At 38.3% G+C, this 14014-nt stretch overlaps 1 protein-coding gene across 1 annotated transcript in view; it reads left to right on the top strand.

Annotated features, from left to right (window-relative positions):
• Window positions 1–14014, top strand: part of XKR4 (XK related 4) — a gene marked incomplete at both ends in the record, with an annotated part of 465072 nt that overhangs the window by 34921 nt on the left and 416137 nt on the right. The window lies entirely within an intron of this gene.

Genomic DNA, 14014 nt, shown 5'->3' with positions numbered 1-14014 from the left:
TTTCCCCAGGTCTGCCATTTTGACACAATTATTTTTGAAATATACCTATTAATAATCAGAGCTTTCTCAAATCTTCCCAAGCCATTCCCAATACTGGTACAATTTTTTTGAGCTTCTTTTAGTTCTAAGAAAGTTGGGACATTCCTTCTATATTTTGTCTGAACAAAGTAGAAGCATCTGTATAATTACTCTGTTACAAAGTAAAGCATACATCATCTAATCGTTAGCAAACCGGGAAATCATTGCTTTTTCATTTTATCCCTTCTTTTCATCTTATCTATTCTCTCAAGAGCCAGATTTCTTTTGTCTTTCTGGATAAGAGTCCTTTCACTTTGAGGTTTAGATTGTTTGGGCTACATCGGATGTGTCCCACTTTAGCTTCCCTTGAAATTAGTTGAGTTAATAACTCATGAATGTATTAATGTGTGATTAATACATTCATCACAAGGCTTTTTAAAATGATTTCCAAGAATCTTCTTGGTATTTATTTTAGTGAGAGCACTGTTAATGGTTGGCCTTGCACACAATCTTCATGAAAGTCATTCTAGGGATAAAATGAACATGCTTCTGCCCTAGCAGAGGAAACTCATCTGGAAAGTAAGGCACAGAGCTACCCATGTCACTGGCTTGGCATAGAACTGGGCAGAGCATAGTGGCATAGCCTCATGATGGCTTCCTGTGAGCTGGCACTGAGCCCAAGCACTGTGCTTTGCATATATGCTCTTTAATTCTCACAACTATTACAGTATCCTCAGTGTTATTTGTCCCATTTTTACAGAGAGATTGAAAGAGAAGTTAAGGGACTTGCCTGTGACTCAAATAATTAACAGGTAAAGCTAACCTTCAGACTAGGTGCTCTTAACCCCAGGGACATGTTAACATCTGCACCAGACTTTGTGTCAGAAATTGACATCTTCAGGCCACTGACTGCAGGTGGTATGACTGCTGGTCACAGATCATGTGGCTGCTGGAGAGGGATTCTTCATTGAGAAAACTCAGGTGTGAGGGGGAGTGGCATATATGGGGTGTTATCAGGAAAGAATTATACTAAGAAGGACAGGAAATCATTCAAGCCCTAGGAACAAGCTGGTCACTCAAACTAGGGTGCCACAGTCCTTCTGTGATGTAATGGTGTTTTTCTAAGATTAAGGATCATCAGTCCTAGCTGGAGTAGGGGTGAGTCTATGGAAAAAATAGCTAAGTGGCTAGGCTGATACTGAAAGGCAGGCTTTGGACATGTTTGAGGGGGAGGAGGTGGAATGGGAGGAAAGAGAGAAATGTGTCTTTGACTGACAGGAAGATTTCAGGTTTGAGGCCAGCCTCAGCAACTTAGTGAGATTCTCAACAACTTAGCAAGACACCATTTCAAAATAAAAACTAAGCCCAGCCTGGAGGCACATGCCTGTAATCCTAGTACTTAGAAGGCTGAGACAGGAGGATGGCAGATTCAAGGACAACCTCAGAAACTTACTGAAACCCTGTTTCAAAATAAAAATTAAAAAGGACTGGGAATGTAGCTTGGAGGTAGAATGCCCTGAGTTCAATCCCCAGTATCAAAACTAAGAAAAAAAAAAGAATAAATAAAGAAAAAGTAATCAAGAAAGTAAGCAAGCAAGAAAGAAAGCCTAAGAGCTCTTGTTACAATTTTAGGAACTGTTCTGGGGACCCTGTTAGGCCCCCAAAATTGCTCCAGTGAGAGAGATGCAACCTCAGGTACTTGTTTTATACTAATTACAGATAAAACACTAGTCCAAACTTTTGCTGAAAGCTTAAATGAGTTTATTATTACAAAGATGGAAATACAGAATATAGTTTAATACAGCCCCGGGATAGTATAGGAGGGGTGACCTAAAATGAAGTCACCAGAGTTCTAAATACAGACCAGTTTTTATAGATACATAGCCCCTATCTTGCTCTACCAGAGCTCTACCTTTGACCTAGGTGTAAGTCTGCCCCTTAACTCCCTTCAGGCCCCTTTTGTTATGATTATAGGGATTTCTGGCCTGGCAAAAACCTTCCAGCCTTACTGCAGGTGTAAGCCGAGGTTTCTTTGTTAGTATCAGAATGATCCACAAGGTCAGGGACCAAGTGGTATCTGCTTTCCTTTCACAAAGGTCAGTACCCTCCTCCCACACTCTTGGGGAATTCTTAGCTTCTTGCTAGATGTTATTTATTATGCAAACCTGTTTTTAGAATGTGAAGGTTCTAGGTTCCAACTCCTCTCTCCACTTGCTAATTACTTTTAGTTAGGGTACTTTGTATTATAACAGTTACCTGAGTGCCTGACAGTAACCAAGCCCTAACTGCTTTTCTTTTTACCTTTTTGAACTCCACTTTCGATAAACCAATTTTTGATACATTAATACCAAAACTTTAAAAAAATATATTTTTAGGCCATTTCCTAATACTGGTACAGTTCTGGTGTCGAATGCTTCTGGGTTTAATCTCCAGTATGAAAAAGCCATTAAAATATTGAATTAGGTATTTTGAAACCTAATGGATGATGTTTGCTTCCAGCCACTGTCATCAAATAAAAATAAGAGGTGGATAGGGAGAATTGAGTGGTCAAAGCATAGAAAGGAGGCTGGTCTCAGACCTCATCCTGGGAGCCTCCCTGACTCCAAGGCCCTAGACAGGCACCTTCCTGCACTTCCTACTTGGTGGTCCTTTATTCTCTCCTGTCTTAGAGACTGGGACAGCTCCTCAAAGAAGACATTGAATGTGAGTCTTTTAGTCTAATTTCTCTTACATTTGCTTTCAACATATTTGTTTTTTGATGTTACTGCAAATAAAATGATAAGATGTAACTCAGGGATTGGGATATATTACTGGATTGCTTGAGTGAGCAATGACTTGTATTTGGAGTGGCTGATATATCTTCTTTCAGAGAGAACAGTCTAAAACTTCCACATATCCACTGGCCCATCTTTTATGGACTGGAGCTGAATGGGTTATCTTGTGTTCCCTTTGTGTAACTATGAGTTTTTAGTTCTTTCTGTAAATTATGTATTTTAAACAAAAAAACATATTCTTTTATCTTCTTCCTCACCAAAAATGTGTTATGCATGAGTGTGCAGTAACTTGCAGCATGTAGATAACAGTGTATTTATTTATTTTTTACAGAGAATTCACATTTTTATTGAAAATAGATACTGCGCCTTATAAAAGATGAGGAACTGACTTTTTTGTTTATTCAATTCATCTAGCAGACATTTGGTAAATTGTTCATGATGATTGGCTATGCAGAATTTGAATCTGGCAAAAATACACTTTGTAAAATTTGTCATAAAAACGTATTTGGGAGGTTGAGGCGAGATAATTGCACCTTCAAGACCAGCCTAGGTGACTAAGTGAGACCATCTCTAGGAAAAAATAAAAAGGGGTGGGGGCTGGGGATATAGCTCAGAGGTAGAACATCCCTGGGTTCAATTCGCAGTACCAGATAATGCTGTGTTTAATGTAATGTATTCATGCCTCCAGAATAGCTGAAAGACTTTTAATGATTGTATAATCAAAAAAAGGTGGCCAACAGTCAGACAACAAAAATTGGAATAACTCGAATCAATCAGTCTTGATAATTTCTCCCCGAATAACAAATGAGATGCAAATGATTCTCCTTTCAGTGTGCATAAATCTGATGTGTTCTAACAAACTAGTTCCATTTCTTTAATTAGTGATGAACACATTAAAATGGTTTATACAAAGTTTAAAAACTAAATCATTTTAGCTTAATTTTAAACAATTTTGAAATTGTTAAGTAATTTTATCTTAACTATAAACAACTTTAGCTCCTTAAATACTCCCCATTCCAAAATACCTTTGGGCTTCACACTTGTGTTTCAATTTTAAAGTCTTGGCAATTGCCATATCCAGAACATAATATAAAGAGAGGAAGGCATTAAGATGCCCTTGTCTTTGAGCAATAGAGAGCTAGTTACAATACAGTCTGAATAAGTGTCTCTTATACTTCCCGAGACCAGAACTAAAGTCTATGGGCTTCATCACAGAACAAATAATACTAAACATTTCTGAGAACAACACTTTTAATATCTGGAGCTGAACTTACAGTATTTATACTTAATAATATTTAAGACTAGACTCCCTTGCTAACTCCTGAGCACATATTCAAATAATTTTATATTTAAAATAATTTATATTTAAAATAAAGATCAGAAGACTCTACCTAAAGTCAAAACAATGTTGAAAGTGGATGGATCAAAAAAGGAGGGAAATGAAAGAGGAAAGTTTTGAGATTCCAAATAGGCCTCTCAATCTCAGTTTAGATATCCTAAAATTCACTCTTAACCAGATTTCTTAGTTCTTCATAATTTTTTTTTTTGGGTGGTACTGAGGTTCCTGGAAGCCCTTCTACCTCCTGGCTATACTCTCAGACCTGTTTTTTTTTTAATATTTTTATTTGGAAACAGGGTCTCTTAAGCCAGCATGGCTGGCTTCCAACCTGAGCAATCCTCCTGTTTCCGCCTCCCAAGCGCGGGGATTACAAGCATGTGCCACCATGCCTGGCTTCTTCATAATTTTTAAATCTATCATATCGTAACCACGTACCCTGATCAAAGCACGTAGTTCAATTAACTAAAATCTAAAAAATAACGGTTTTTCTGAAGCCATTAAAGGGATTATAATATAATTAGAGAGACAAAATACAAAAATACCTGAAATTAATGATCTGAAAAACTAATAATATAAGCTAAAAATGATTTAAAAAAGACTTAAACCCTTCACATAAAAATCATAGAAGACCTAAACTTGGAATGAAAAAATAATTTGAATAACAGTAATCATTTTAATGTGTAGTCTAGAGGATATCCATGTTATGGATATTAAGAAAGCTATTTGTGGATGTTGTGAGAGTGGTGGTTTTTGCATGTCTAATTTATAATCTCATAGAGGGAAGGGGCTGGCTCATTACCTTTTTAATGCCCTGTGTCACTGTTACTTCAGTATCCTGTAATGGATAAAAGGCAGGATGACTCATTCTGAAGCAAATTTCTGGATATGGCTGCTCATCCCAAAGGATGCTCTTTTTGTTTGCCAGCTGTCTTATCAGTGATTCCTTTATTGATTCTTAGCTCCTATAGGCAGGTCTACAAGCTGTTAAAAAGTTAGTTAAAATGACCAAATGGGTGAGGAGGAGATTGATGCCAGTGGATAAAACAAGGCTTTTGATCATCTGTGTGCCTCAGAGTTCCCCTCCAATGCAGGTCACTAAAAGTCAGGACTCAGAGAAGAAGGAAGGAAGCCGGACAAAAGAGAGAGAGAAGGAAAGGTTTACTGCCAAATCCGAGGAGAATATCCAGAGAATCTTCTAGAAATAGGTGTAATTGATTAAAATGAAGTATTTCTTAGATACTCCAGAAATACATTAAAATACTCTTGGTTGCTAGAAATACTCAGTTCTGAAGCATTCTGAAAATTGATACTAAGTTCCACCTAAGCAAAGATAATTGTCAACTGGTATTTTCTTTTATTTTTAAATTTATTTATTTATTTATTTATTTATTTATTTATTTATTTATTTATTTATTTTTGCATGTGTGGTGCTGGGATTGAACCCAGGGGCATTCTATGTGCGAGCTATACCCCCAGCCCTACTTTTGATTATTTATTTTGAAACATTGTCTCACTTAGTTGCAGAAGACCTAAGTAGTTGGGGCTGGCCATGAAACTATGATCCTGTCTCAGTACTGGGATTACAATGATTACAAGCGTGCACCACCGCACCAGGCTCAGTGTTTTCTTTTATTTGCATTCAGCTCATCCATCTAGTCAACAGACTAGATGAATCGACTAGTCAATCGAGACTCTTTGATGTGCCAGGCACTGTACTGAGGGGAGGTGATAGGGAAATTACTTTATAGGGATACAGAATGAAGAAAGGCAATTATTTATTTATTTATTTATTTATTTAGAGATAGAAGAGAATTGTTGGCTATGAAAGAACTGGAAGATAAGGTAGGATTATGGAGGAAAGAAGAAAGAAAGAACCATTAAAACAAGGCTTACAGGGAGTGAAGGGAATAAAGTTAAGAATATGTACTAACCCGGGAGTGGTGGCACACACTTGTAATCCTCGCACTTGGGAGGCTGAGACAGGAGGACAGCACAGGTTCGAAGCCAGCTTTGCTGGCTTAAGAGACCCTGTTTCCAAATTAAAAATAAAACAGTATAAAATAGGTCTGGGAGTGTAGCCCGAAGGTAAAAGGGTTTCCAGGAACCCCGGTACCACCAAAAAAAAGAATATGTACTATGTCAGTATCCTTGAATAAGAAATGAGGAGGCTCTTTTGTCTGAAAATTTAAATCTGGGTCCAGGGGGCCAGAAAAATAGTTCAGTAGGATAGTGCTTGGCAAGTATGTGGAAAACTAATTAGCCTAGTAATCCTAGATTCATCTTCTGCACTGCAGAATGAATGAATAAATATTTATGTATACATATATGTATATAATCTATGCACAGTAGAATGAAAGTGTAAATGGTGTCTGTGGATCTACATTGGTTTGTTGGGGCAATATTCTGGAAACCCTGACTCCACCCCAGCTGCCCATCTCTAGTCTCTCTTGTCTTCAGTGCAAAAGGATCTGTAGTTTCAGTTCCCTTCCTGTCTCAGGAGGGTCCAATTTGCCCATGAGAAAGGATTTGTACGAAGGAAAGTTAAGAAGTGATGGATAAGTACTTTTTGTTAAATTTCAAAATAATTTTAGCTGATCCATAAAAGCATAAAAATTGTAAGTGGGGTACCATGTATTAATGATGTTTTGATACTATTGCATTTTGATACATAAATATATATGTAGTGTAATGTTTAAATTAATTTAAATATGTCTAGCTCCTCAAACATTATGCTTTCTTAATGGTAAAAGCATTCAAAATCTTTACACTTAGCTTTTCTAAATATACACTTCATGGTCATTCTCTATGGTCTTCTACTGTGCAAAGGTGCCCAAAACTTCTGGCTGCTATTCATTGGTCCCCATCTTTCTCTTTTCCCTACTCTCCCTAGCCTCTGGTAACCACCATTCCATTCTCAATTTCTATGGCATGGACATTTTTAGACTTGTCTTTCTGCGTCTGGCTTCTTTCACTTAAGATAATGATCTTTAGAGAAATTTGTTGTTACAAATGGCAGGACTTTATTCTTTATATGGTAATAGTAAAATAGCATCTCATTGTGCATGAGCACCACGTACCACATCTTTATCCCTTCATCAGTTGATGGACACTTAGATGCCTCCCAAGGGTGCCCCACACCTACTGCACACTCTGCAGGATCTGGGCCCCCACAGGGAAGCTAGGAGGATCAGTAAGCACCCCTGCTGGCCTCAGCATCCCCTTCAGCTAGAAAGCTCCCTCCTCTGAGATTCTCTCCAACTCCAGTAGCAAGAAGACCATCAACAAAAGTGGGGACTGAACTCCAGTCTCCTCCTCTGCTCCTGGCCTTGCAGTCTCTGGGCCTCTCCCAGCTGCTGGGGACTGTCATCTCCTCTGTCTGCCACTCCATTCTGCCTAGCACAGGAGCCCTGGGGATGGGCACTCTCATTCTCCTGAGTGCTTTCCTTAATTCTGCTTGTTCATGGGCAAATTAGAGAATTTCCTGTCATTAGAACTTGAGCTCAGCTCTCTCCTTTGTCTTTCCACTTTTCTCAAAAGCAGCGGACATCTCCATTCCTCCTGAAAAGAAAGGGATGAGGAGCATGATGTTCTCTCCAGACTCTGGCCTGTAGCCTTCTGCCCCCACCCCAGTCCTCCCGGTGAAGCCTTTTGCCCTGGCTCCACTGGGTGGGCCACACACAGGCCAAGAATTTGTTCAAAATGAAGAGATTTTTGTATTTTGAAATACTGATTTTAAAATTTTTATGTAATTGCATTTTCAAAGAATCTATTTCCAGTGTATCACAGGTAGATGTTTTTCATGACTGCTATTTGGAAGGTTGACGTTCAGTTATCTAAATTCTAAGAAAGAAAAAAGTAGGACCTATATACATGTGCTAATTCTTAATATTCAGGGTTTTTTTTTAAGTTTCCAAAAATTTGAAAAGCCAGGTGTTTTGTTTTTATTTGTGTGTGTGTGTGTGTGTGTGTGTGTGTATTTGTGTGTGTAATCTCCTAATGTTTTAATTTTGGCATTTAATCCACATCTTTTGAGAAACATGTAATTTGAAGACGGGACAGAAAGAAGAAGTTCTGCCTGTATTTGAAGTCCTGAATTTGGAGTCCTGAATTGCCTGCTCATGTGTTCTGCTTTCTTCCAATATGTCAAATGTAATTACAGTATTCCAGTAGGTGTGACCCTTGAAAGCTGGGACACTCATACTCTTGGCCACTGTCTGCCCTCCACTTTTCTCTTGAACACTTATTGACACTGTGATTTGTCTGGGAAGCCACACCCAATACTTTAGAATACATAGACTTCTCCTTTTTTTGCTCAATAAAGCATATTAAAAATACATGTATTTGAAATCACTGCTAACACGGCTAACATTTAAATTGTTTTTTATTTTTATTTTTTGTGGTAAGAGTGGAACCCAGGGGCTTTTCTACCTCTGGGATACACTCCCAGACCTATTTTTTAATACTTTATTTGGAAACAGGGTCTCACTAAGTTGCTGAGAGCTTCACTAAGTAGCTGAGGCTGGCTTTGAACCTATGCGATCCTCCTGTCTCAGCCTCCCAAGCGCTGGGTTTACAAGCATGCACCACCATGCCCGGCTCAAATTATTTTAAAAAATACATTTAATTTTTCTTTCAGGATTGTTTGCTCTCATGTTTTCATTTTTACTTTCCTTCCAGCAATATTTGCTATAATTTAGGGCATCGCAGAGAGGCCAAGTAGCTTTGATATTGACTGAGTGATTTATATGAAATGTGAGATGGCATCTCCAGCTCATCAAAAGAATAAAAATATTTTAACAACTATTTAGTTATGATGCATTTATAATTTAACTCAAACTTTTTTGTTTTCGAGTTAAGATTTAAATGGTCTAGATTTTGAAACTGACTTTGTTATATGTATGCTCATGAATGTATATTTCCCTCATGAAGTCCTTAAGAACAAGTGCTGTCTGTTTCTGACTTTCTATCCTATAAATTTTGTGTGTGATAGATACACAATGAGCACATGTGGCTAGCCAGCTTCCTTAAGAGTCTGATGAAGAGATTTGAATAGTTTCATTATTAGAAGATCTATTTGTGAAACAAAGACACTACCAGTTGCCTAGATTTATAAAGAATGTGTTAGACTCATGGTAATGTGGATATTATCTTGGGTGTAATATCACTGGGAAGTAGAGCTGATGCTTTGGAAATGTGAACTATGCAATGACATGTCACCTGAGTCGCCACAGAGCAGGAAATGTGATCTAAGGCTGCACTGTTATTGTTACACCTTTTAAGATTTGTAAAGTAACTTGACTACTAGTGCTCTCAGAGTTCTGGGAAACGTATTTTTTACTCACTCAAAATACAATAGTGAAATTCCCAAACAAAAGCTAAAACTTCCCAGGACCCTACTAACCAGTTGCCATAAACTTAGCAGAGAATTTAGTTGGACAGAAAGGGCCTCTTTCAATTGAGAATGAAAAATAGGGGCTTCAAGAAGATTTTTTAAAAAGAAAGAAAGAAGCTTTATGAAAGTGTCTTAATAGCATGTGTTAATACCAGATAAAATTAGCTTCCAATATGACAAATACTACTGGGTTACAAGGGTACCATGTTTTCTAGAATAGAGTTTTCTGGCACAAAACTTGTGATAAGGGAATAGTTGAAGATTTGTATTGTATTCTCCAACATCTCTATTTGCACCCATAAAATGTGACAAATGGGATTGAAAAACTATATTTTTTAGTTTAATTAATTTTAACATAAATAGCCATGTGTTGCTAGTGACCACTATATTGAATAGCATGGAGCCAGAGAAAAATATATGTTTTGCATTTTTGTACTGGAGACAACAGTGAGGGGGATTATACATCTGAATTACATCCCTATCCCTTTTGTAATTTCAAATTTTGTGTATGTGATGATGGATATTGAACTCAGAAGAATTCTGCCTCCAGCCCGTTTTGTTTTTTATTTTGTAACAGGGTCTCTTAAGTTGCTGAGGCTGGCCTCAAACCTGTGATCTTCCTTTCTCAGCCTCGTAGTAGAACTATCGGCTTGTTCCACCATGCTCACTCTCTTAGTCTTTTAAAAGAGCATGAAATAATTTTTGCTTTTCTGTTCGGGTCAAGGACCTGAGTATTTTAAATGACAACTTCTGCTTCTGTTTCTGCTTCTCCTGTGATCCAGAACCTGATGCATTAAGTCCTTACTTCTCATTTGTAAGGTGAACTATTTCAAGATGAAATAGGGTAAGGATAATGGGAATAAGGGATATGTATACAATGGAGTTTGACTCAGCCATAAGGAAGAACAAAATTACATCATTTCCGGGGAACTGGAGAATATTATGCTAAATGAGGTTAGTCAGTCACAGAAAGTAAGAAATAAGATACTCTTTTAATATGTGGAAACTAGAGAGAAAAAGGGTAATAGGAGGAACTCTAAACAAGGAAGGAGAAACAAGGTTAGCAAATAAGGCAACATAACTAAGAGGGATGGGAAGGGGAAGAGGGGAATTTCCTAATGTACGTGATGTACATTCATAAATATATCAAAGCATATCACAAAGCCAAACATGAGAAGAGGGAAAGGGGGAGGGAGTGGAGTGGGGATTGGGGAAGGGCTAAAGAAGTGAGGTGTGCCTCTAACCATTTTGTACCCCATTAAGATGTGTGAATAAAATGTACCAATAAAAATTTTTTTAAAAAGGAAGTCAGAGCTGACACTGAGCAAGCAAGAGGCCAGCGCCTCTGCTGTCCCCTGTAGGACTGCCCTCTGGCTGCTCCCTTTTGGAGAAAGGGATATAGCAACAGATTCTCTGACCTAGTTAATAGCATTTTTACTGAGGGGCTAGCCACACAAATCCAATGTGAGGAAATGCTGTTTTTGAAAGTAACTTGGACACTGTATTAAAATCAAGGGCAATGTGATTTAATAGGTTACAGAATTAAATACATTTGTACTTGTCATTAAATACATTGAGGAGATCTTCAAAGTCAAGCTTCTGTTTTTCAGTGTATGTATCCCAAGATGTGTAGAAGCAGTTATATAAGAGACCCAAGCTTCAATTAACATCTCCTTTGATGTAAACAAAAGAGATGGCAGCTTTGTTTGGAAAAATCAATGTTCATAAAAAAGCAGAATAAAGTGAGCTATCAAATGCTACAACCATCACAAGAGACTGAGAAGGCCCTGGATGAGTAGTTGGCTCAACGAGCCTCAAGAATGAGTTGATAATGCTAAAATCACAGCAAAGAGAGGGAAATCTCTCCTATTTTTAAAGACATGCAGCTAATAACATTTTTCAGCAATTATGTCTTTGTATTATGAGAAACATCCTATTTTGTCCTGAACCTCATGATACAGATTCTAATGTTCATATTCTCCATACTCTCACATGACAAGCTAAATCATCTGCCATATTTCCGGGGCAGAGACTGTGGCTCTGTTAAGCCCAGGAGGATGAGACTCAGAACAGGGGCCTCGCCCATGCTATGGACTCCTGCTTAGAGGAAGCCAAAGGCTTAGTGGCATTTATCCCTGTTTCATCTCATATAATGGACTTGAATTTGAGTGTCTAGTAGAGTATTGATACCCACCTAGGTCTGGGAGAAGCTCTGAACAGATGAATGTGATAGCAGGTCAACTAGTTACTAGGAACAAGTGAGGAATAAAATCTCACATCTTTGAAGCTTCGATCCTATGATCTTGTTTTGTATATTTACCATTTATTATCTCAAATATGATTATTCCCAAAGAATAAGGTGTAACAAATGACATACAGGAGACAACCAAGGCCACTGTGTATGTGGGCAGAGAGCTTTGTCCATTGAGGATCCTGGGTATCTCCTAATCTGGAGGACAGACTCAGGGCTGAGTGGGAGTGGGGCATGGCTGAGCCTCCCATTGGTCTCGTTCCCTTTTCCTTCTTCATTACTCAAATCTGTCAATCAAAGAGCTGGGGCTGAGTGACAAGCACATGTGCCCACATTAGTGCATGGATGCATGATACTGAATGCTCAAATGTTTTCATAAATTCTAGAGTTGTGATGCTTGAACTTTAAAAGAGAAACATATCTTTCTTTTCTTAAGAATTGCCATAGCTTGGCCAGGTATGGTGGTGCATGCCTGTAATCTAGTACTTGGGAGGCTGAGACAGGTATCTCAGGATTGAGACCAGCCTCAGCAACTTAGTGAGACCCTCAGTAATTTAGCAAGACCCTGCTTCAAAATAAAAAATAAAAAGTGCTAGGGTATAGCTCAGAAGTAGAACATCCCTGGGCTCAATTCCCAGTATGAGAAGAGAAGAGAAAAGAAGAGAATTGCCATAGCTTATATTAGCTAGAAATTGATTAGACATTTCCTAGAAGAGGGCTGTATTTCATCTTCAGAACTGGAATGGGGCATGCACCTTTCTCTTTTAACTCATTGCTAAATCACAGGTTAAATACTATAAAATACATGACAAAGTTTAAAATATTTGCATTCTGATATGTAGTATTCTCTCTAACAAATCATCTTTAAACTTTTCTGATATAATCATCTGTAGGACTATAATTTATTACTCATCTTTGAAACAGGTTTTTCTTCCCTTTTTCTATTTCCTTTCACAATTAACACACAAAACAAGTCTCAGGGAGTGGCCAATGAACTTAGGTGAAAATTAAAATTTTGTTTAGATACTTCAAAGCTTATGGCAGATTTGTGTGTTAGAGCTGGCCCTGTCCCAATGAAAGTATCCTCAGCACCTTTCAGGTGACTTGTGGCTTTTCTGCTAGTAACTGTCAACTTCTTAAGAATGACTCTTGTACAAATATTCCAGATCTACTCATGGTTTAATTATATAACACTCACGAAACATTGCTCAGGAAATATATTAACACTTTCTCTCCTCTCCTTTCCTATTTCTTCTTTCTCCTTCCTTCCTTTTTTTTCTCCGCCTTGGCCCATTCTCTCCTCCTCTTCCTTTTCCTCCTTCTTCTTCTACGACCTCTAAGGTTAGTCCTATTTATTTTTTGCCTAGAAACACGCTCATAATGAATTTCCCTGGATAACAAGCAGCACAGATTGGCATGGGCAGGCAGCATTTACATGCAGAGTCTCAATCACTCCAGTCCCCACAGTGTCCTCATGCTGTGCGTGAACCCACCCATGTGTCCTAAGTGCTCACCTGTTCATCTAACTAGTTGTTTCTACTAGTTTCCTCAGTTGACTGGTTCTCCCTTTCAGTTGGACTCCCTTTCTTTAGGTCCCAGGGTGAAAGGAAACCATGATGCTGTGAGGAAGAGCTGTCTTAAGTATATGGAGGAGAGAAAGAAAATGCAGAGGCAAGTGGGGCAGGAGAATGGAGATGAAGGGTTCCAGAGGCTTAGCACACAGTGAGAGAGGAAAAGAAAGGACAGGAAAGGAAAGGGCCTGGATGGGGTCCTGGCAGCCTTTGGATTTGAGAAAAGGATTAAATTTAGACCTTACATAATGCTCATCGGGGGTTCTCACCAATATGGGGATCATTTTTAATAACTAACAGAATAATTCTTTCTCAGAATGATTGTCGGCTCAGAGGAGCATTTCAGAAGGTGCCAGAAGTTCTACCCTTTGGAGTATTTATAGCAGGCTGAACCCACAGCCAGACAGCAGTCAGCCATCTGGGATTAGGAAAGAACTAACTCTTGTATTTGAAACTACTTCTTTTCTACTTAGGGCAGAAGCAAGTGCCATCTGAAGATGTGATTCCTGAGCACCTTTTTGAAGCAGCATGTGGAGTTGGGTCTGGGAAGACTTGGTTATTCAAATCCATACCGTGTACCTTGGCTATTTGTTGATTATCAGTTCATGCAAATTAAAAACAGATGACTTGTTATTTAATTTAGAACTGTTTTTCTTCCAAAGGTGCAGT

Source organism: Muscardinus avellanarius (genome assembly GCF_963383645.1).
Source record: "Muscardinus avellanarius genome assembly, chromosome: 4".
Classification (NCBI taxonomy): Eukaryota; Metazoa; Chordata; class Mammalia; order Rodentia; family Gliridae; genus Muscardinus; species Muscardinus avellanarius.
This window is presented reverse-complemented; position numbering and strand designations above follow the sequence as displayed.